The sequence below is a fragment of the Bactrocera oleae genome, chromosome 4 (genome assembly GCF_042242935.1).
Source record: "Bactrocera oleae isolate idBacOlea1 chromosome 4, idBacOlea1, whole genome shotgun sequence".
Taxonomy (NCBI): Eukaryota; Metazoa; Arthropoda; class Insecta; order Diptera; family Tephritidae; genus Bactrocera; species Bactrocera oleae.
The window spans coordinates 60,907,878-60,931,913 of record NC_091538.1 but is presented as its reverse complement, the minus strand read 5'-3'; the positions used below and the strand labels follow the sequence as shown (position 1 = coordinate 60,931,913).

The 24,036-nt window shown below is 31.1% G+C and overlaps 1 protein-coding gene and 1 long non-coding RNA gene across 2 annotated transcripts in view; both read right to left on the bottom strand.

Annotated features, from left to right (window-relative positions):
- Positions 1 to 24,036, bottom strand: part of LOC106622514 (syndecan) — a 391,261-nt gene that overhangs the window by 304,218 nt on the left and 63,007 nt on the right. The window lies entirely within an intron of this gene.
- The window catches only part of LOC138857147 (uncharacterized), a 39,920-nt gene that overhangs the window by 8,571 nt on the left and 7,313 nt on the right, over positions 1 to 24,036 (bottom strand). Inside the window, exon 2 of the long non-coding RNA XR_011396153.1 lies at positions 23,543 to 23,584. This is a non-coding gene — a long non-coding RNA (uncharacterized lncRNA). The remainder of the gene's footprint in view (positions 1 to 23,542; positions 23,585 to 24,036) is intronic.

The window sequence follows — 24,036 nt, the reverse complement described above, 5'->3', positions numbered from 1 at the left end:
ATAGGATTGCCATCTTTTCGTAGTCAGCAAAATATTTAACACTAAATAATATACAACTTTCTACAAGTATAAGAAAGAAAAATCAAGCAGTTAAAAATCTATATATCAGCTAAATATATATTTGATTAGGTTAGCCACCAGTTAAAAAAAGTATACAATAAATAAATACAAATCAGAGCTTAAAGAACAAAACAAATAATATAAACACACAACAGAAGTTGAAGTATTCTTCACTGTGAAAAATCTTTTTATATATTTTGCCAGCTGCTCCGGATGATGTAAAACCTTTAGGTATCTATATTTTGTCGGATAAAATCTGCTATTTATTTATTATCGAAACTATTGTTTTGAGTTGGTAAAGGGATGAAATGATAAAATAAAAGTACTTGTTAAATAGTAAATTAGTTTCAAGAAAACACTTCTTTGTTTAATGTTTATTTCAATGTTTTTACAAGTACTTCTGTTGAGCACCTAAGTTCATATTTTTAATAAAAAAAAAATTATTCAAATAACCACAATACTATAAAAATAATTTACATATGTACATTTATCAATTTTTTATATACCAATATTCAAAACACCCAATTTAATTTTGCTTCCAGCAAATTTTCCACATTATTATAGGCTTGAATAAATTTATGATTTCCCTTTTACTTATTTAACCACTGTGGTTATCTTTTATTATTTGCTATGTACTGCTGTAAATTAAATATTGTGGCGGTGTAAATGCCCAAATGTCCTTAAACATATGTACCTATGAAAGTATACTCATCTACTGCCTTCGTTTACTCTCCTCTTCATTCATTTCTCCTTACCTCAATACCGCCTTCTCCAACGCATGAGCTTCTTTGGTGTCACTGACTTTGGCCACATGCGTTTTTTTAGTTCATTTATGATGATAATAATTTCCTATTTTGTTTTCGTTATTTTTATGTGGTTTTATTGATATTGATTTCATGTTTTTCTCAATTTTTCTTGGGTGCATATAATTTGCCAAATATACCCAAACACATTTCTATTCTAATATTCGCTTCTATTCTTGTTATTAAAGCAGATTTTCAGTCATAAAATTGTGCAATAAAATAAATGCTGTCAAACGATTTTTCTATAACTTTTCCTTTACATCTTCTTACCTCGCTTTGTCATTGCCTACCCAAGTCTGGTTGTGTTATTCTGTTTTGGAATTTCTTGCAAATATTTGCGTATGATCGCCATTTATTTTGCATATTTCATTTTTTCAGCTATGTTGGTGTTGTTATCTTGCTGTGCAAATAAAATATTCTTATTGTTATTGTTTTATAATAAACACTGTCATATTTAATGGTGTTGACCTCAAATGCTCAGACGTTAAACTAAATAGCATTTTGAGTTTATTTAACTTGAGTGTTGCATTATCTTAATGGCTCTCTCGAGTTTACGCACAGTTACAGCATTTGCAAAGAAAAATATGCCTTTCAAGCCGCATGCTGTTGAGAGTTTATCAAAAGCATATAAAAGACGGCCATGAATTTTTTAAAGGAAACGACTATGAAGGACAATATGCACATTTGGTCTTTAGTACTTCACATAATACTCAACTTATGCAGTTTGAACTGAAGAAGTATCACGACTCTCATTTGCCTCATATTTCTCTAACCTTAAAGGCCTTGAAGTGACTTTAAACCTGCAACAAAATCCAATCGAGAATCGAACAAACAACTGGTATAAATCTCAAAAATTTACACAATCAAATTAAGATATGGTTAAATTGCAAGCCGTTCGACTATTTTGTCTTTTTTTTTTTAACTCAACTTCGCAGCGTTTGATTTTTACTAGAACATTTTATAGTCAAGAGACCAGACCTCAAACATAGCTGATTAAGAACTGGTCTAGTCGATGACGGTTTAAATTCAACAAATACTTTTAATATACTGAAGCTAAGCGAGCGCAACCTTAACATGATATAATATTAGTAGACAGAATGCTCCTTCTACAAGTGTCTTTCTCTTAGTTTAATTTCCGTATAACATCCCAAAAAAATATAGTATAAACTATCATTTCTAACATAAATTTTTTAAACTACATAGTTATACCAATATCTGGGCACAAAATCGCACATAATAATAATGTCGTCACGCTCTTCAAAACCGATTCCATTGAACCGTTATATCTAATAAACATATCCGTGAGGCATTGAATAACTCTATATACAATCTGGTCGAATTTGGACACTAGTAGGACATAAGAAAGATTATCTCAATACGAAATAAATTTTGTCTCCAATAACTCTGTTCCGACACCAAGTAACAGCTTAATCTCCGTCTTTAATCCATATATTTGCTAGATTACTTTTAAATACGGTTGGGATATATTTCGATTTTGACGTTAGTTTAATCCAGACATGAGTTCTCTGTGATGCTTTTCAGTGTTATTCTCAGTTGGTTCTTGATACTTTCGACCTTAAAATGATAAATTTTATTTTGAATCAACAAGAAGGATACACCAAACACCCCCATTTCATGTGCTTATGAGATAACCGAGCCAAGATAGAACACTGGACTAAAAACGTTTGTCCTTTGCGAGTGAATTTAGTACCGGATAGTATGAATGTGATAAATGTCCCTCTAGTAGCCAGAGACCGCATTATATTATTAACAGTTAGGTCTGAGAAAAGAGTTTAAAAGCTCTAAGAAGGCTCATAAAAGAAAGTTTTTTTCATGTTAAGTAAGAGCAATATATTTTTTAATCTTAAAATTTTAGTATTTTTGGCTAAAAATGTAATACAAGTATGTTCATATTTCGAAAACTAGAGCTGCTAGAGAAAAACTGACTACATATCTGGAATCAGCGTGGCTAAATCATATAAAATCGGATAATAAACTTCATAAAACAAAACTTCTATTTCCCAGTGTAATATTTTTGTTGTCGATCCTACGCTACTATCTAAAGATATACGAAAATAAATGCTTAGAGGACGCCTTAATGATGCGAACAAGTCTCAAATGAGTACTCGACCAACTCCTGGCCCAAATAACCTCGAGGCCAAGCAATAACCCGCCAAACGTAATTACCGTTAAGCTTTTCTCGAGATAAGTTCATTTTGGAGCCCAAAAGTTATTTCCATGAGCCATCTCTATCTACAAATATCATATCCAGAAAAAATTCTCTAGTAAGCTAACCAAATGGATGAAAACTCATTTAAAGAGTAAAATAAAGGCATTCGGCATAATTCGAAGAACTTTAAACGAAACCATGAGTGTTGACCCAACTATTAAAAGGGGTGGATAGAACTGCCGCAAATGAAGACGCTTCACAACAAAATGGTACTGAATCGCCTGGAAGCAAGACTCGAACACACATGTTTCTGCACCAACAACAAGAATTTACCTTCCGGCATTTCTCAACAGCGGCCAGCGCCCCCAAACCAACAACTTCGCAAGGGGGACAGAGAGTACGTATGTGTGTATGTGTCTGTGTTGGTCAGAAATTCCCCAAACTACATGCTGCGGAAAGTGCGATTAATGCAAATGTATAACTGCAAGCTATACATATCTATATATATGTATGTGTATATGTGTGTGGGTAAATGCAACTGTAGTGGTGCGCCTTGCGGCAGGTGTTAAGATGACTCACTCACAATGCAGCCACGCAGCGATTGCAGCGACAACTGAGACACTGTACGAGGCCATTAAAAGACACTGACACTGACATTGCAACAGCGCGCTGCGGCGAATTGTGGAGAAGCAGCAGTGCAAAGCAATGTAAGGAAATGATAAAGTGCGGAAATGTGGCAATTGTGCGCACAGTTGCGCTGTGAATGAATGCAGCGCAGTGATGTACACTTTTACCGCTACTTTTTTCGTCATACTCATGGTACTCACTTTGCTCGCCGGATGCATTTGTATGCGTGTATCTGCTGTCATTTTGGGGCGGACAACAACAAATACTCATAATGCGCTCTCAACGCTTTAGCTGCATTTAACGGTGAAAAATTGTGGTTCCGCCGTTTCATTCGACGCTTTGGCATTCCGATTCACTGACCATGAAAATTATGTTAGCGTTGATGTGTGCGTGTGGCAGGGAAGCACAAACGGAAATTGTCACAGAGTGTCTTCGACTGTTGCGAGAGTTCGGATGTTGTACTATGGCAATATTGAAAGCGTTTGAGATGAAAAGAAATATTTTTTAAATTTTATTCTTGCTAAGGACTTAATTTAGCTCGACCAGTTTGTAAGGCAGCTATAAGCTATATTAGTCCGATCTAAACCATATGGTCGTGGTTTAAAGCAGTAGCTTGAAAAATGCTGTGTGTTAAGTTTCATGAGGATATATTGTTATATAAAAAAGTTTTCCATACAACGACTAGATTCCGTTAGTTCAGCCTGTATTGCAGCTATATGATATAGTGGTCCGCTATCGGCGGTTCCGACCAATGAGCAGCTTCATGAAGAGGAAAGTATGTATGAAAATTTTCAGAGCAATATTTCGGAAACTGAGCAAGTAGCTCGCGTATATCTATCCTTTTTGGAGTACCTTGATCAGGGTAAAAAAAAAAAAACTTGTACCTACCACAATATTATGTGAGTGTAAAATTCTAAAGAAAACCAATTTCATATAAACAACAGAAAATTCCGAGAATGAAAACTTAGAGTCCTCACTTCCTTGAAATATACCTGCCTGCCTGTTTGCATGCATAATCGGATCGTACGAGCACAAATCCGCATAATTATGGGGTTCACTTGCACTCATTTCCAGCTATTTCCGCACACATACCATACAAGCCATCACTTGTCCTTCACCCAACCAATTATCTAGCTGCGAACTGACACCGAGGCTACAATGCAAACTCCTTGACCCTCACACTCAAGTACTCAATAAAGTCCCTGTAATTGTAGATAAGCACTACTAAAAGTAATCACGAAGCGTTCGTAATGCACAATGATAACGAAGAATGACAGAGGAAACTATAAAAGAATGTATAACGATGACAACGAGCGTCACCCTGCAACAACACAAACACACCAACAACTAAGGGAGAGGCAGGGAAATTTATGAGCTGCTGGTCGAGTACCTGAAATGTGACCAGCAATTTGCGCACAATTAAAATCACATCACAATGCAGGTAATTGCAATGCCACAGCCAACCCAACGCGGCAGTAAAAAGTTATGCCAAGCAATCAAACGCACATACTACAAACGCACCAATATACTGATGCCACCTACTTTTCAGCTATGGTGTTTAGTTATTTGTAGAGGGAGTGAGGGGAATGCAATGCAATATTTTTTGTTGCATTTGGTTTTTTTTTATATTTTTATCAAATCAATGCAGCGGAAAATGGCAAATTTCCACATTAAATCAGTGCGCTCAGTGGCGGGGAGGGGAGTAATGGTCGGAAGGGAAAATAAACAAGTGTAAAGCAGATGCAATTAAGAATGTATTTGTGTGTCGGAATGCGAGCAAACGAAATAAAGAAGCATACTGATATTAAAAAAAAAAAGTAATAATAATACAATAGCTTAGAATATTATGAGGGGAAAATTAGCTACATTCAATATACATATATTAAATACATATATAACAATAATATAAAATCGAAGCAACTACTCGCTAGACATTATAGTCTAAACACAAACCTTGAAAAACAACGGAACACAGCAATGCTCGTAGTATTTCTTATATGAGCTTATATTATTCTAGTGTCACGATCTTTAAAAATTAGCTTTGTGTTACAAAGAAGATCATACATACAGCTTAACGGTTCTCACTGTAGCTTTAAGTCGAGAGCAAATAATGCTATCAAAATAAAACTTTGCACAAATTGCCTCTAAGATAAGCTAAATCAAGTCCTAAAATTTGTGAAATTTTTAACCGAAAATATTGAGAAAACTCGGAGATGTTTATATGACATGCGGAAAGAATATTTTCCTGATAATAAGATGACATCGTGTTAACACTATATACAATTGGCTCAATACTTCCCGTAGTCCTCATATACTTAATATAAAGATTATACCGCATATATCGGTTAATATATCTGTTAACTTAATGAAATTTGGAGATAATATCTTTCTAATAACAGCGTAATATTGTACCTAAACCAGATAAAATCGGTTGAATACTTCACATAGCCCTCATATAACTAATATAAGGATTTTCAGACATGCGCTTGAGTGTATACATTAGATATTGCTCAATCTGTGAGGTATCTTAATGTAACGCAGAGAGCATCTTTTTCGGCTAATGCTACGTCGTAATACCAAAACTGAATAAAATCGGGTCAACATTACCCCTAACCCCAATCTAACTTATATACGAATTTGAAACTTCCGGTTGGCTTTGTATCGTATATATGGTATAATATGTAGGATATCTTGGCAATATTAAGTAAACGTAAAACACAATATATTATATAGTTTATTACCAAAAATATATGAAATCGGTCCACTGATTGCCCCAGCTCATATATACTATATATTTATAAGGATTTTCATTATTTTAGCAAATTTTATTTTATTTACTGTGTTATTAATTCCGAATTAAAATTTTAACAAAATAATTCCACTAGCATTCGAAATGTCAGCAAGTTCTTTTATCTCTGCTTCTTTCTATTTTTTGCTTTGAATATTGTCCACCATGTATTTCTATAGCCCACTCAATCTCACATACTCACACTATCCAACTTTTTGGCGCCAGAGTGCTTTTCCAAGCATTTACCTACATTTATCGCACCAAGCAAAGCAGAAAAAGAATCGTTTGCCCAGCACAACCAATACATTACCACATATGTACAAATACAAATACAATATATGTGAGCATGTATGTTTGTATGCATGTGTATGTGTTGACAGCTTGAAATGTATAAATATTAAACTAGAAATACAAATCCTTACTCAAAGGTTGCTATTACAGTCAAAGGATACCATTGACGACAGACGAGTGTGAATAGCTGTCCACAAACATGCATATTATACCTACATATGGTATATACACATATACAAGTATGTTTAAGTATATGTATATATATATGCATATAGCAGCACATACATACATAGATTACCAAGGTAATTTGCACTAAAAGCAACGCAAAGGTTAAGTTAAAGAGTAAAAACTGGCAAACCACAGACAACAACAAACCAGGCATAACAACAACAACATCGCATACACATAAACAAAGCAACCATCAACTGACCAAACCAGCTGATTGACAGCAAACCATTCAATGAGCATTAATTCCTTCACAACTGGAAGCCAATTTCGGTTTGATAGAGTTCTCTCATGCATTCTCTGCAAATATATATGTATTTGTACATATATAGCTGTATATAAAAATATGTATGCATATACATATAGATATGTATCAAATGACAAATTGATGTGTATACTTCCGACTGGTGAATGTAAATTTAAATGAAATATTGAGAAACTAATCGAGTAAGTAATCAATACTTTTTGTGGTAAACGAGGTGCTTTTGCAAGCTTTTCGTCACACTTGAAAGTCAAATTAAGTTCGTCGAAGTCCATGACATAATAAAAGAATGTAAAACATATACTTGTGAACAAATTTATAAGAATTTATTACTATTTGTGAGCATTTAGATTTAGTATTTTAGTTGTATATTATTAGTGAAGAAATCTGTAGCACAAGTATAAATAATAAAATATTTGTCTCATGTGATGAAATTTTACGTTTAATTTATCATTGTATAAGGTGTAAACGCATAGTGAAGCACATGAGGGAAAGGAGTTTAAATAATAGAAAACAGTAATTTCGAGCTTTAATATAACAACAAATCGGTAGCTGCTTTGGGAAACAAAGCAGCGTGTAATAATTCAGATCAATATCTCAAAAATTGAGGGATTCATCGCGTAAATACAGACAAAGGGACATGGGTAAAAATATTTTAGAATAAGATTTCTATATTACAATGAAATGATGCATTATTGGTACCAAAAAAAAAAATGTTAAGACAATGAGGGTAGCAAACCCACTAGAAGGTTACCCTGTGCCGCGCCATAAGCAAAGAAACCACTGACTAAACAGAGTTGTAGCCATGGCGTTCGATCAAAACACGATTATAAAAAAGTTTTCATATAAAAATTGCATGAGACTTCGGGAAAAAATATATTTACTTTTAATATAATATCATAAATCAAAACTTCGTAACAGTTTATCTATATTATTCACATAAAAAATAAACGAACCAAGCCGAAAGAGAAGAACGGAGAACAGAGCAAACGTATTTAACTACATGAGATCTCCACTTAAACACAATATAAATATTAAATATTGTACTGACTACGTATTTTCTAATAAGCCTAGGCTATTACATATGCACATAGCCACCCGAAGATCCCTATCTTATACTTGTATCCTTTGCAGTTATTGAAGGGATTACAAGCGTTATTAGGTAAGGGAGCGGTTAACGAAACGCCTAATAAAATTACTAAAATTAATAATTCAACACGCAATCTAAACGAAATTGATTAACGAAGTGCAAATCGTGACGAAAACAAAGAAAGTGCTTGTGAATGGCTATGGATTATATGGAGTGGAGTGTAAGCAATAGAAATGATGTGAGTATTTCAGAAAATTTGAGGTTGGAATGATAAATAGGATATAAGAAGGGAGTGTCATTGAAAAAGTGTGCTTGGAAGACAGAGTTTATATAAGTATATGTATTTATTAGTACTAAGCATGGCAATGATAAGTGAAATTCATTTAATACTGATAAGAGAGTTGTGAATCGAACAACTGATAAAAATTAAATTGACTGATATACGTAAAAAGAGATCAAATGAGAAGTGTTATGGATTTGGAAGTGTCCACATACACTCTTGTATTAAGCGCAACTATATAGTTTTCTTGATAAATTTTGGGTAAGACAGAGTTCAAACATATGTAGTTAGTCAAGAAATGACGAATCGAAGAACACCGCACGCTTAATTAGTTAAGAGCTGATGATATAGTGAGAACTAGAAAACATACAACATAACTAAAAGTTTTGGAAAATTATATACAGTAAATATTTAAATACGCGCCTCTAAATTTGTATAGGGTTGCCATGTTATATTAAAAACCCATATTTTTTTATATTTAAAAATGTATGTGTCATATAAATATTAAAACAAAAATTAAAAAATTAAACTATAATTGAATATTTTTTTTACTGACTAGAGTTGCCACTCAACAATATAAAAAACAATAACAACAAATGATATAGTTAGTTTATAACAATATTTCAGTATACCAAAAATTAAACAGTCTTTAAAAATTAATATAAAAAATATTTGTAATAAACCGCCAGAGTTACCAAGCTCAAAAATACAAATTAATTTAGCCAAAAGCTTACACGTTGCAAGCAATTAATTTTCTATATTCACATATCAGTTACCTTTCACATTAAAATCTCAAATTACTTCTTCAAATTCACCATTTATTTCATTTATTTCAGTGCCATGCACCACCGAGTACAAATACTAACGGAGCTAGGCAGGCGAATAAGTATTTAGCATAATCAATTAAATCCTTGCTAGCTCGTGTTTAATTAATTTGTTCAACGGCACAGGAATATCTCATGGGTATTTCGGCACACTTCAGCTTAACCCGAACACACGTACACCCACTTCATTCAAAAATGCATACCTAAATGAAATGCTTTTGCAGAAGCCTGACCCGCATTAACAAGTTATTGGTAAACCGCTCTTTCTTACTGTCTTAAGCACATGAGCCGGTAGGAAAAATTTGTGAGGTGAGAAAATTTTAAGCAAATATAACCGAAGAAAACAAGAAGACAAAAATCGAAAAAATAATGATTTTGTTGATAAAGAATTCCGTTTTTCTTAAGGTTTTGAACACAAAATGAATTTATTGCAAATTAACCTTTACATGTTATATTAAGTTTACAACAAAGTTTGTAACACCTAGAAAGTCGTCGGAGATGCTGCCTCAATTTTTGAGATATCAGTCTGAAATTTTGCACACGTCTTTTTCTCTGCACGAAGCTGCTCACTTGTTGGAACTGTCGATATCGGACAACTATAGCATATAGCTGTCATACAACTGACCACTTAAAATCAAGTCTATGTATGAAAAACTCCTCAGGTAATTTGACATAGATTATTGTCCGAGATAATGTAGAAATTGTTCAGATCAGTTAACTATAGCATATAGCTTTTTAACCAATTTCATCCATTTATAACATTCTCAACAGCATATTCTTCACAACCTTGCCTTTAGAAACACGTCTTACATTTTCCAAGCAGGTTCTTAGAAACATATATAATTATACTTCCTATTCCAACCAGTACAACTTCTATCCTTTCGTTAGCACATGCACCACGCTCCACTTCAGGCAAATTGTTGTACACCATTACTCTTTCGACTACCACTTTCACTTCATTTTAATTTTCTTCCATATTCTTTCGGCAACACAACAATTTATGTTCATTAATTTTGGGTTTAACCCGAAATTCGATTGTTGTCGTTGCGCTCGTTATCCTTTCACTAGCTTCTGCACACATGTATATATATTCACACGCACATATGTACACATACACATCGTTAGTTTGCCGCTTCACTTGTTTAGTTGGTGCTTTTAGGAGCTGATTCTGCTCACCATACGGCAACCGTCTAGTGGCTGCTCGGAAATGTGCCAGTAATTTTATGGAAAAATGTCTACATTGTTGTTGCTGTTGGGGAAATTTTGTTATATACTCGTTGGCAGCGCCACTAGATTCGAATATATACCTATATCTATCTATATATATATGAATATATATGTGTGTGTGTGTGTGTATGTGTCCATGCGGACGAATAATAGCCATAAGCGGAGGTTAGATTAAAATCACTGTGGTTGTTCTTATAGTTGTAATATGTAGTCGACTTTTAGGATTGTATAACAATATGCATTTATGTGAGTGTGTGTGCGTGTGTTAAAGGTTACTTACATGCATGTATAACTAAGTGCGCATATATGTTGTTTGTCTTTATGCATGCTATGTATGCCTATGTGTGTGTATGTGTGTTGAGTTTTAATTCAACGGCGTCAAATGTTCGCTGGAGGTTTGTTTATTATTTGTCTAAAAGATTTTATGGATTTCCTATTTTACGGACAATTTAGAAAATTTCGAAGAGTCAGCAAATAAAATTGTTGCTTACTAAAATGGCTTTTTGGGTTTATATATTTGGATATTAAGGTTAAAATAATATTTTTGTTAGGGCACCTAATTACTCTCATTATACATTTTTGTGAACAATTTCAGATTTCAAAATAACAAGTTAAAAAAATAATTAGAATTAGATAAAAATAAAATATTTAACTTTAACTTAATTAAATAACTATAAAAATAAAAAATAAATAATTCAAAATATTAAAAAAAAAATTTGCAAATAAGGCCAACTAACTCTAAAAGTAACTGATTAGTGTTCAAATGAATATTCAGTTAATGCAATAAAAATATTAAATTTTCATAATACATTTATAGTATAAAAAATTAATTTTGCACTCAATATCGTTAAATTTTATTTCATATAACTAACTAACATTTGATTAAAATTTGGTTTATTTCTATAGCCTCAAATCAAATTGTTTAATTTATAGCCTTTTTTTATAACATTGAAAATAATCACAGAATTAAGTTGAAACAACTACAAAACAAGATCTTTTAGATATATTTTTCAATTACTAATCAAAGGAATCAAATTTTGGCAATAAAATCGATATTTTAATCCACTGAGAAGTGCAATTTTTAACTTTTTGTAATTGCCGTCATTTGGTCAAAAATCTAAATTTTTACTAGTCCTTCGATTATTATCTGTATTCAACTAATATTATAACTATAATTTTCTTAGTTTTTGGATTGCTGTTATTTGTAAGAAAAAACTGTTTGTTCACCGCCAGAGAAATTTTTTTCGGCGGTCCTCCTGGGGATTGGCTAATATTGTAGAGCACAAAATGCGTTTATTGCATTTTTTCGTATATTTTTTTATTAAATAAAATGTCTCTTAAAAAATTGCAATAAGGGCGTTTTTTCTGACTTGCAAGTCGATATCACGACAATTAATCTTAATGGATATAAATCAAATTATTTTACATCAATTTAACTGTTTTTAAATTAGTTGAATTTTATAAAATACCATTTAGTGTGGAGCAATTGCTTTTCAATTCAGCTCAATTAAATTCATTAAAGCAAGCTCCAACGGTTCAATTAGCTGAGACAATTAGGCTCTTAATTGACTCAACTGATTCACAAATGCACGCCATTTAGCTTAAAAAATTCAAATCTCGAATAAAATGTTGTATATTTTCTAACTGGATAATAATTTATGTTAATTAAACTTTAGCAAATTTATTATTAACTAATTACTCAATTTATATCATGTCAATTTAATTTAATATAATTAAGTATGTTTAGCTTAATACAATTTGGGTGAAGTCATAAGAGTATAATTCTTAAATAGCTCAATTAGCTGAGACAATTAAGCTGTTAATTAACTCCTCCTGCTTTCAAATGCACTCAATTTAACTTAAACAATGAGATTTCGATAGTGAACCAGAACATTAATTTACTTTCTTTGTGAAAATTCCCTAGTTAATAACATGGATAACCTACCATTGAAATATTGGATTTTGTGTTTAAAATTATGGGTTTTTGACTAAAACAAGTAGGATAGCATGACTATTATGTATTTTTGTATATCTCATGGGCTATTTTTTTTATAAATTTATTATCAACTATTTTTACTTCGGCAATTAGTCAACTAATACTTTTTATGATAAAGTAAAAAAACTAAGATTCTACTTGTTAAACTTTTTCTGAAAATGTTAAAAATATCAGTAACTTTCAAATCTTTAAAAAAAAATATTGAAATAATAATTCCGAGTTCATTAAACATTTATAATTATTTACGAATACCACGCTACAAACGTGACTCTCACTTGTATATAATTCCACAGTTTTATATATTATACCAAAATATTTCTGAAATTATTTGGGTCCCCCAAACACGCTCCCAGTTATGTAATATATAATATTTTGTAGTATTTCATATTTAATAAAGTGTTTACTACTTATCTCTATTATCAATAGGCAGCAACATTTGACCCTAAACTGAGATAATAACAAATGTATGGGTTTTCGACTAAACTAAACGAAAACAAAAGCAACAACAACAACAAGCGAATAGCACACGCACAAGCAGTTTATCATCTATCAACATTTCAACAAAGTTTTTATCTCGATTTCCGCATCAATGTGACCCGAAAATGTCTGCGTGCAAACAGCAGCAAAGTCGGTTTTTCGGTTTAGCATAAACAATAGCAATAATAACAACAGCTATAATAACAAAGTAAATATATATAAATGAAAAATAAATGAGAATTACTTGTAGCGAAAGATCAAAAAAGCAAACGAAAGCGAAAGCGATTAATAAAAAATAGAAGAAAGAAAACATACTCAAATATGCAGATAAGAAAAGCGTACGAAAAGAAAAACAAACAGACAAATAGTAAATGAAGCAAATCTGCAATTTTGTGAAACCAGTCGAAAATCAACAAAGCAATTACATTTAATTGTATGGGCACTGTGATTTAATTGTTTGTTTGTTGGTTTTGGGGGCCGAAACAGTGGTTTATAATTCACCATATATATTGTATTTATAGGTGTATATATGTGTGTGTGTGATGTGCAAATTACAGGCCACAAAGCTGACAGATATACAACAAAGGCAAAAACAATTATAAGTTGCCGAGTATATTGGTTGCAAATAAACAACAAATTGAACTGAAGGAAATATATGCAATATGTATATATACCTATGTTTGTATATCAGCAATTTGATTTCGATTGAGTGAATTATTTTTGATTTAGTCGCACAGAATATAAACTGAAAGATATGTGTGTGTAAATTTTGATGCCAGTTGTTGGCTATTATATAATATAGGAAAATAATAGATAAATGTTACGTAATAATTTTGATGAATTAACTAAGCAAGGAAAATGGAAGAGTGAGATTCAAACGAAGAATTCAGACTTATTTACAAAAAAGATAAATGTTTTTTATTAGTTTTGAACGAAAATAAAATTTTTTTCATTTTGAATTACCAGATTTTGGAAATTATTATTTTTTAAATATTAAAACTTTAACAAATTTCGCTATTATTTTTAAGAACATCAAAATTATCTAAGCATATCGAAACAATTCTCCAATATAAAAATTTTTTTCAAACATTGGCAGCCTCTTCATAAACTTCTTTAAATAACATAAAATATTTACATGAATTTTTATTAATAAAAATGCCGTTTTTTTTGGGCTGATTCTTTTTGCGATTTTTTATTTATAATAATTTTTATTTTACCAGTACATAAGCTATTTTTTGCATTCTTTTAAGGCAACAAATAGGTGGCAATACTGTTAACTTAAAACTTCTCTGCATTTAAAAATTTCATTTAATTTTTTTTAGTTCCACGCAATAAATGAAAGAAACAAGCAATGTTATATAATTTTACTTTTAAAAAGTGGCAATCCTATTTCAGCTAAATAATTTGTCTATAGCAAAAAAAATATATATTTATCTTTTTATGCACTTAAAAAATTTTGCGAAATAATGTTATATTGCTCAACACTACACGGAAAAGCTCACCTGAAAAAAAACTTTCACTATCAGACTTTATAAAAAAAATAAGTGGCAACCATTTTTAACACTATTTTCAATTATTTAAGGCACATATATAGCTATTAGTATCCTTTTATTTAGTTTTAGCTTTGCCGTGTAGTAAACATTTACTTTTAAACAAATTTTCTTACATTTGAAATAAAAAAAATTAATTGTAGTTACAAATTAAAAAAAATATATTTTATAAACCATTTTTAACACTATTTTCAATTATTTAAGGCACATATATAGCTATTAGTATCCTTTTATTTAGTTTTAGCTTTGCCGTGTAGTAAACATTTACTTTTAAACAAATTTTCTTACATTTGAAATAAAAAAAATTAATTGTAGTTACAAATTAAAAAAAATATTCTATAAACTCTTGAAGCGTATCTAAATAATTTTTGAAATTAATATTTTTTTAATTTTTACACAATTATTGTCATCATAACTCTTTATATAATGTCGTATAGTATTTTTTTCCAAACTACGTGGCAACCTTATGCACAAATATTTTTTTACTAAGGCTTTGTATTTTATTTCTTAACAATTGTGGTAAAATTATTATGAAACTCGATTTTATACTAAACCTTCTTACTTTTTTTTTAACTGACCTAATTATTATTCGGAAAGTTCTCTTTTCTAAAATATAATAAACTAACGCCCGCGTTTATAGTATGATATTATCATATCTAAATAATTCTTATTGTTCTGATGGTCTAGTACATCAGTTAAGATTTTAGAATCGACCTTCGTTCGTCGGCACATCTCATGAAATTCAAATCCGCTTCGGCGGTCGCATTTCAATAGTAGCTACTTTCATCAAAGCATACATTTAGGTTTCTGAACACTGTTGATTACACTATCAAGGTCGTCAAATTTTCCAGCAAAGAAAATTACACAAGTACTCTTTTTGCGCAATAAATTATTTCGTTGAAGCATTGCCGTGGGAAATTTGGTATTCCCATTGCGCATTAAATAAACTTATATAATTTTGTAAGTACAAATGTATATATGCGTCTATGTATGTGCAAAAACCATTACAAGTCAATACGTATGGGTTTTCCACTTCAAAGTGGTTTTCCCAATATCCTTTGGTAAATCTACAATCGAGAATATGTTATTAGTGGCACGTATACCTAGGCATATATATAAATAAGTATTATATACATACATAGGTATGATATATACTGAAAGGTAATATATATACATACAGCAGTATTATATAATCACCTATGCTTGATTTGCAATACTAATTAGTTTTTGAGAGATGATGTCAGTAATATTGTGAAATACCCGTAAATTATAAATTTGTTGTATAATTTTCATCATGACACACTTTTCAAAGCGGATATATTATATAATTAGAATATATAATGGAAGTAAATGGAAAAAGTGGCGTGCCAATTATCCAGATAACGGTAATCGTTTTAAAGCATTATTTATTTAATAAATTTACTATGTTTTACAAATATGAATTAAGAAGAGAAAAACTAGCAAAATATTGCAACAGAGTTGCCAGATGGTCAGCTAGAGATAATCAAGATTCATACTCAGATATCTATTTGGTATATAACTGTAAATATAAAGTAATCATAAAGATTCAAGTACTTAATTTAATTTGAAAGCAAAAATTAAAAAAAAAAAATGTTTTCCAAGCCTTTATTCGACTTAACCAATCAAACAAAAAAATAAACAAATTTTCACTTTTTTTGTTGCCTTGCCGCACATTGTAATTTCCATTATTATTTCAACTAAATTTGCTGACATTGAGTGGCAATTCCTCTGGTAATTCCATTATTTGCTGACTCATTCTTTCATTGTCCTGCAACTGCGCGCTTGTTGTTCTAATGTTTTTTTTTTCGCTCGCTATTCACGCTACTGTTTGCGCTTTTTAAATATTTAAGTGATTTCTACTCACAGCCATTCTGTGAAGTATTGACAGGTAATAAAAATACAATAACGGAAACACGGTAGTTAATAAAAGCGCAGCGAAACAATGGATATTGAAATATATGATTTATTAGAAAAAAAAACATAAAAACAACAATAACGGAGTCGCGCTGGTAAAAGCCTTAGTGTTGCAAATAACAGTAAAATTACCCGTTGACACGCAAAAATTTCCATTGAACGATGGCAATTTAATACACTATTTAAAATTTTTTTCGTATATACCATACATGTATTATTTACATACGTATATATGTATGAATGTAATATCCTTGGAGTCACACTACAATGTTAAATATACAAGTATGTATTATATACAAAACGGACACTATAGTGAAGGCTGCACATATAGGGAGAATGTTTTGAAAAAAAACGGGCGAAGGTGGCCTGTTTTATATAAAAGTAATTTAATTATTTTTGTTGAAGATGAAGGCAAATTCTATTAAATGAAAAATAAGGTTTCGCTAAAAAATAATTTTCCAGGGGTTACAAACCTTTTTAGTTATTTACATGCAACGATAAACTACATATATTAAATACTCCAAAATGGATAAGAAGTTAATACGCTTTAAGAAGGCTTAAACCTAATAAATATTGCTCCAAGAGTTGCCACCTGCTTATTTATTTATATAAAACGATCAAATATATTGCATATTACATATGGCCAACAATTTGATAAGGTTTAAAAAGACTTAAACCTAATAACAACTTTTCAAAGGGTTGCCACATGTTTGTATTTAATTATATAGAACATAAAATATAATAAAAATTGCAAAAAGGGTAACGCGTTAATATGGTTTCGAAAGACTTATAGCTAAAATATTTTTTAACCGAGTTGCCAACTGTTTATAAATATCAAATTAATTAAAAATTGGTATCAAATGAAAGATATTTGAGAAATGCTTATACATATAGAACCATTTAAAAAAAGATTGATTATAAGTGATGAAACAAATTAGTAATTAATTTAAAAAATTGTATAAAAATTATCATAACTCCGAAAACTTAACAATTTAAATCAAGAAAATATCAAAACGAAAAGTTGGTACAAGAAATGCGATTTCTTGTGAAATTTCTAAAGCGAAAAGTAAAAGGAAGTAAATCCAATTACCATAAAATCGGTTATGTTTGATCAAACGTAATGCAAAAAAAAAGCTGGAGAACGAATGAAAACGAACAAGGAAGGAGCACATGCCACAATATCAACGAATGGTAAATGTCATTACTCGCAATTCTACTAGAGAAGATGTAACGATTTACAATGAAAATTTGTTTGTTCAATTTTTTTTCTCTTTTCTTTCTTGATGAAATTTTGGAGAGTACACAAGAAAAATTCATTTGAAAATTGCAGCAGTCAGTTAAATTCTGATAAATGTGTGATTTCATCAAAAGAAATTAATAGATGAAATGAAGTATTATAATCTTAAACCTCAAACTTACAGTTGAAATAGTTAAATAGCAAATTTTATTTACGTATGTATGTCATATAAATAGTTAAAACTAGTTATTTACCAACTAGTAACATTAGGACTAATTAAATGCAAAACTGTATTGATTTAAAAAATAAGCTTAAATAACACACTCCAATAGAAATAATTAAAATGTAACTAGTTCTATTCCAACTATAGCACAACTAGTAACATGCGGTACACTCAACGGAAAATCACTCTTTATGCAAAAACATGCTTAAACAACCTTCTCAATTGAAAAGTTTGAGCTATAATGAGTTTTTGTAGCATTAATTTTACAATAAGTGCCTAGAGCAAAACATGTCCACCGAAACCCAAGCGATTTTTACTTGTCCTCCATAACTTCATATTTTCACTTCTACGCAGCAAAAACGCAGTTGTTCTGCTCCACACTCCAATACAGTTATTGGACCACATACACATTTAAAACAACAGCCAGCATGACAGAATAGACCCGTTAAACGGGCTTGAGTACACAATGACAACTTAGTCAATCTAAATGGCGATCGGCGTTGTAGGTGTGTGATTTATGGTATAAACAATCAACCACAGTTACATCCATATTTACATATGTGTGTAACGGAAATAAAATGCACGCCATTGGTAACAACATGCAACGGACACAAAACAATAGAATACTCAAACAAACAAACAACAACAACTCACTCAACAAACAGGGATGAGTAAGTGCGGATAAATTAATGGCAAATATTGACACTTGCAAACTCATTCCCCACAGCGCCGACACAATGTCGCAAATGTAAATAAGCTAAGCTTTAAGCAAAATACGCGGTGTGTGATTGTTGTTGCAGCTCTTGTTATTGTTGTTGCAAATATAATATGCGTTCGTTTTATTGACTCGCCAAAGCATTATTGTAATGCCAGTTAATTTCCTTCCTATTTTATCGTTGCCATTGTTCTTTATTTGTATTATTATTATTATTATTATTGTTATTGTTGCTTTTGTTTTGGTTTCGTTGTGCTACGTTTTGTTGCCTTTTGCGGCGTGTGTCCCTGATTGCATTGCGCAACTGTGGTATTTCCATTTCAGCAAACATATTGTCGCTGTAAATTGGCCTCTGATGCCCTTCGTCATGTCGGCCAACAAGTCAAGGCGATACAAGCCGAGCGCATGCATACATACAGCTATATAGCTGTAAATAGATGCACACACATATAAATAGGCATGTATTTTTACAAGCGCTCGAGAGAATTGGCTGCGCGCAACCTTGAAATGTTCGCAAACAAACTGTAAATTGTTACCGTGACATGCAGGCGCTGCAGGGGTGGAAGGCAGAGGATTATATGTACACATGTATTATGGATAGTGAGTTTAAGGGCGCGAATAAAAGACTATATTACACTTTAATTGATACACTTTTGGCTTGGGGGCTATCGTAATATAAAGTAAATATTGAAATCGATTATATAGAAATCCATTTTCATTTGTTTGCTCGTTTCGTTTGCCTTCAGAGTTCGTCCAAATTCATCAATTTTTTGTAAGCTTTTAGATCAGTAGGTGGTACCAAAAACCGTTTTAATGATTCGATTTTCTTTGCATTAATTAAATTGTGAGGAGACTGGTGGAAGGTGGAGAAATACTCCGTACGGAATAACATTAATTGAAGAAGGAATATCAAAAGTAACTAATATATTTCTATGCCAAATATTAGTCCATTTTACCGAAAATAATTTACGATTTAAAAAAATTCACATGATCCATGAAATGGCTATGTTTTTCTCCCGCTTTACTGCTCTTCCGAGCGAACCTTTTCGTTTTGCTAAAAAAAAACCGCAAAATACTTCTGAGCCACCATTTTCCAGAAAATTTGCAATTTATTCTAAGCCCCCAAAGTTAAAACACTTATCAATTGGAGGAGACTTCTTCCATTGGAAAAAGAAAATTAGCAAGCCTTTATAAAATAAAAACTTTACCAAGAAGTATCTTATCTAAAGTACTCTTGGAATTTGGGAAAAGGTTACCAGAAGCGTATTTACACTTGGAAAAAGTACGTAGAACAATGATTAATAAAAATTTTTTTTAGTTTTCATCAAACATGAAAGGCTTACCCCATATACTAAACTTGTGTTGATGCCAAACTAAGAGTAATCGGATGCTCGTGTTCGATTATATAGTTCAAACGTAAAAGCTTTCAGCCACAAGCCTTACATTTTTTTATTATCGTAGCAACCCTTTAAAGTAAAGAACACATCTCTATGTATAATATATAAGAGCATGATTTGATTAGTCAGCAGACCTTTTTCCTCATTTAGGTAATTATCGTAAAATATAAAATTACTATATATACAAAACAAATTTGTTGCCCACATTTAGGCTGATGCAAAATTAAAAAAAAATACGGTTATAGGTTAGAGAAAATCGGTTCAAAGTTTTAAAGAAGATTAAGATGATTTACAAGAATTAGCATACAAATTTAAATTTTTAAACGATCTGTACGCTTCGTATTAAAATCACAAAAATGATAATCGCTGTAATTAACTATAAAATATATGATATTCGGAAAATAAAAATAGCATGAATATAATTGTGTATAAAAAAAAAACTTGCTACCACACTCGTTTAGTAAATAATATTGTATGTATACAAATAATAAGCTTTCTGACGCAGCAAAGAAAAAACGTTGCCTACATTTAGGATGGTATTGGTATTATAAGTATATGGACGGCTCGAATAAATTAGAGAACATATTTCGAAAATTAGTACCATTTGAATAAAAAAAAGCAAGAAAAAATATTTAAATATTAGAGTATTCATACAATAACATGATTTTGACTAGTCATTTTGTATGGCAGCTATATGCTATAGTTGTCCGATCAAAACAATTTGTTTGAAGATTTTACCGTTTTTTCGAACAATAAGCCATGCCGAAATTCGTGAAAATATCTCGTCAATTAAAAAGTTTTCCATACAAGGATATGCTTTTGATCGTTTAATTTGTATAACAGCTAGGTAGAGTTGTCCGATATCAGTGGTTTCGACAAAATGAGAATGAGAATGAGAATGAGAAGATTGGGATCAGATATACATATATTGTATATTAAAAACTAAGTGACTAGTTAGTATAGTTAGTTTCCTTATGGGTGTAAGAAACTTCATGGCAAACTTGATATACCCAGTTCAGAGTATAATTAGCTAAAATAAGTTAGTTATGATATTTATTGTATATATAAAACAAAAACAATAAAACTAAATAAATTTTTAGAGAAAGAGAATTCAACACACTGTGGGGTACATATTCTTAGTAAATATATAAATATTGTATACAGCTAATCCATAGTACATGTCTGTATGCATATACATATATAAAGTGATTTGTTTGTTTTACTATAATTTATTCTCGTTTGATTGATGCGCTCAAGAGGAAAATGAATTACTTCAAAAATATGGTATTATGGCAAAAGCAACTATTATCTGTTATATAAGCTGTCAAAATATATGAAGAAATACATGGATATAATAGTCATATAAATAATGAATGAATATATATAGCCTATAATGGTATATGCTTATGTTAATATAATTATTTAATTATTATTTTTCAATAAATTTATTCATTTTTATTATTATTATCACATTTCAGTGTTTGAGAATATTCCCATTTGCCTGATTTAAATACAACAAACGATACCAAAGTAAGTTAAAATTTTTACTTTAACAAATACAACAGAATACCAAGCACACACACCCACACAATGGAAAAGTTGGAAAGGAGCCGCAAACCAAAAATCTAATCCATCATAACTGTTGCTCATATTTAAAGCTGCTATCAACGGGAAATTCAGAAATATATGCAGAACTATATAAACATAACGGAATTCCATGTTAGTGTATAACTACACTTATATCTTTTTGTTTATGCGTGTTTGCTGTCACAATTTTTCATTGTCAGCACGCACACTCGTCCAAAAAATATTCATATTTTACAAGTGTATTTATAGCTATGTAGATAAGTGTGCGGCCACCGAAAGCTCTCAAGCTAAACATATTTTCAGGCTACACATTTTAGTATTAAATTTCTGCGGCTACAATATAATATAATATATCTGTGTGGGTAAGAGTGGGTGAGTAAGGCACACCTTATGAGAGCTACAAAAAACAATAGAAACTGCCAACAAACAAAAATCTGAATGTTATTTGCACAGACATACTTACTTAAATACGTAGAGAGAAATGTCCTGCAGGAATCGATTGACGTATCAATAAACTTAACATAACATAACCGAATGTAACGTAAATTAAAGCAACATAATATAACGTAACTTAACTGGGTTATTACTTAAATTTACTTAACATAACGTAACATGGTTTTACGTAACGTAACTTAACTTAACGAAATTTAACTTAACGTAACTTGGCTTAACGTAACGTAATTTAACGCAACTCAACATATCGTAACTTGACTTTACGTTACATAACGTAACATAACATAGCGGCACGTATGCCTTTATCGGTTATAGGACATGTATGGCACTATAAGCTTAGTACTGCCCACCGAAGCGGCAGTTATGTTTTTTACTTATTTCTTTGTACTTTATAAAATTCACTGACCGCCATTTGCCACACACGTAATACAAAACATGGACACATATACATATGTGCCTCCAACGTAATTTTAAGCCTCAGCGCTACCCTCAAGAGATGCCTAAAGGACCCACAGGCGTATACCATACATAATATTTATGTGTTAGAAGTTCATAAAATCTCATATTTCTATATTTGCTTGGGTGCGTACAAGCATTTCCATATACATATATAATATATATATAACAGACATATAAATGTACTCGTATGCTTGTGATATATATATGTGTGTCCTTTCATGTATGCACTTAAGTACACTGCCGCTCCCAGCCTTCGTTGGACGCGTGAACGCACGTTTTTTGGGTCAACAACAGCAACAGCGGCAGTCAAGACACATGAAATGCTAAGTTGCCAACAAAAACAATGTACAATGCAGCATAGCAATAACAACTGCAATGAGAAATATGTTCGTTGCAGTTGCAAATAGCACAGCGTGTGCGTGCAACAATGGAAATTTATACATTTTCCTATTCGAAACATGTTGCCGAACAAGCGCGTTAACAACACTTTTGCCTTCATAAATACATAAGAGTGAAGGGATAGAATGAGTAAAAGTTGATTTTTTTTATTGCTGCTGCATCATTTTTGCTTGTTTGTTTGGTTTTCATTCAAGCTTGGCTCTATGCTGGCAATAACCGAAATGTTCTATGTTCAAAGGATTAAAGTGGATTTTATGGCACAATGTGACGACAAGCTTTTAAGTGCATAAATATGCTTTAAAAGTAACTTACTTTGCCGAAAAGAACATTTTATTGAAATATTTTGAAAAGTAAATATTCTCTTTCAACTTTGATATATAAAAGCTTCTGAAGTGTAAGGGATTTAAGTTTGAAAATTTATAAGTTGTTGGATTATACAAAATTTGAAAAGTGTTTGAACTACTTACGTCTGCGTAAACCGATAACAAATATTTGCAAAATTTTCTCACCTGAAATTGGAAGATATATATAAAAATGTGTTAGTTAAACTGTAAGAATTTTAGACAAAAATATGTGATGTTTAAATTTTCAAGTGTATAAACATTATTTTGATGTCCAGTAAAAAACTTATGATTTGGATATAAAAAAAAATGAATATATACAGTTTCAGTTTTAAGTCAGCAAATTTTTAATGTAGTGCATGTAAATACAACGATTATATGTATACTTTACCTAAAAACTATATATATTTAAATTTTTTAGAGCCGTACCTTAAAAAGCGGTAAATTTCTTGATCCCGAAATTTCAAGATTGAGTTTTGGGATTTCGGGATTAATTTTTTTAAATCTAATAGTAGTCGTGCTTGAAGCAACATAACCATATACATAATCAGCAACATATTCCAAAACTATTTAACAATTTTCGCTATACATATGGCGACGTCGGGATAAATTTACATATC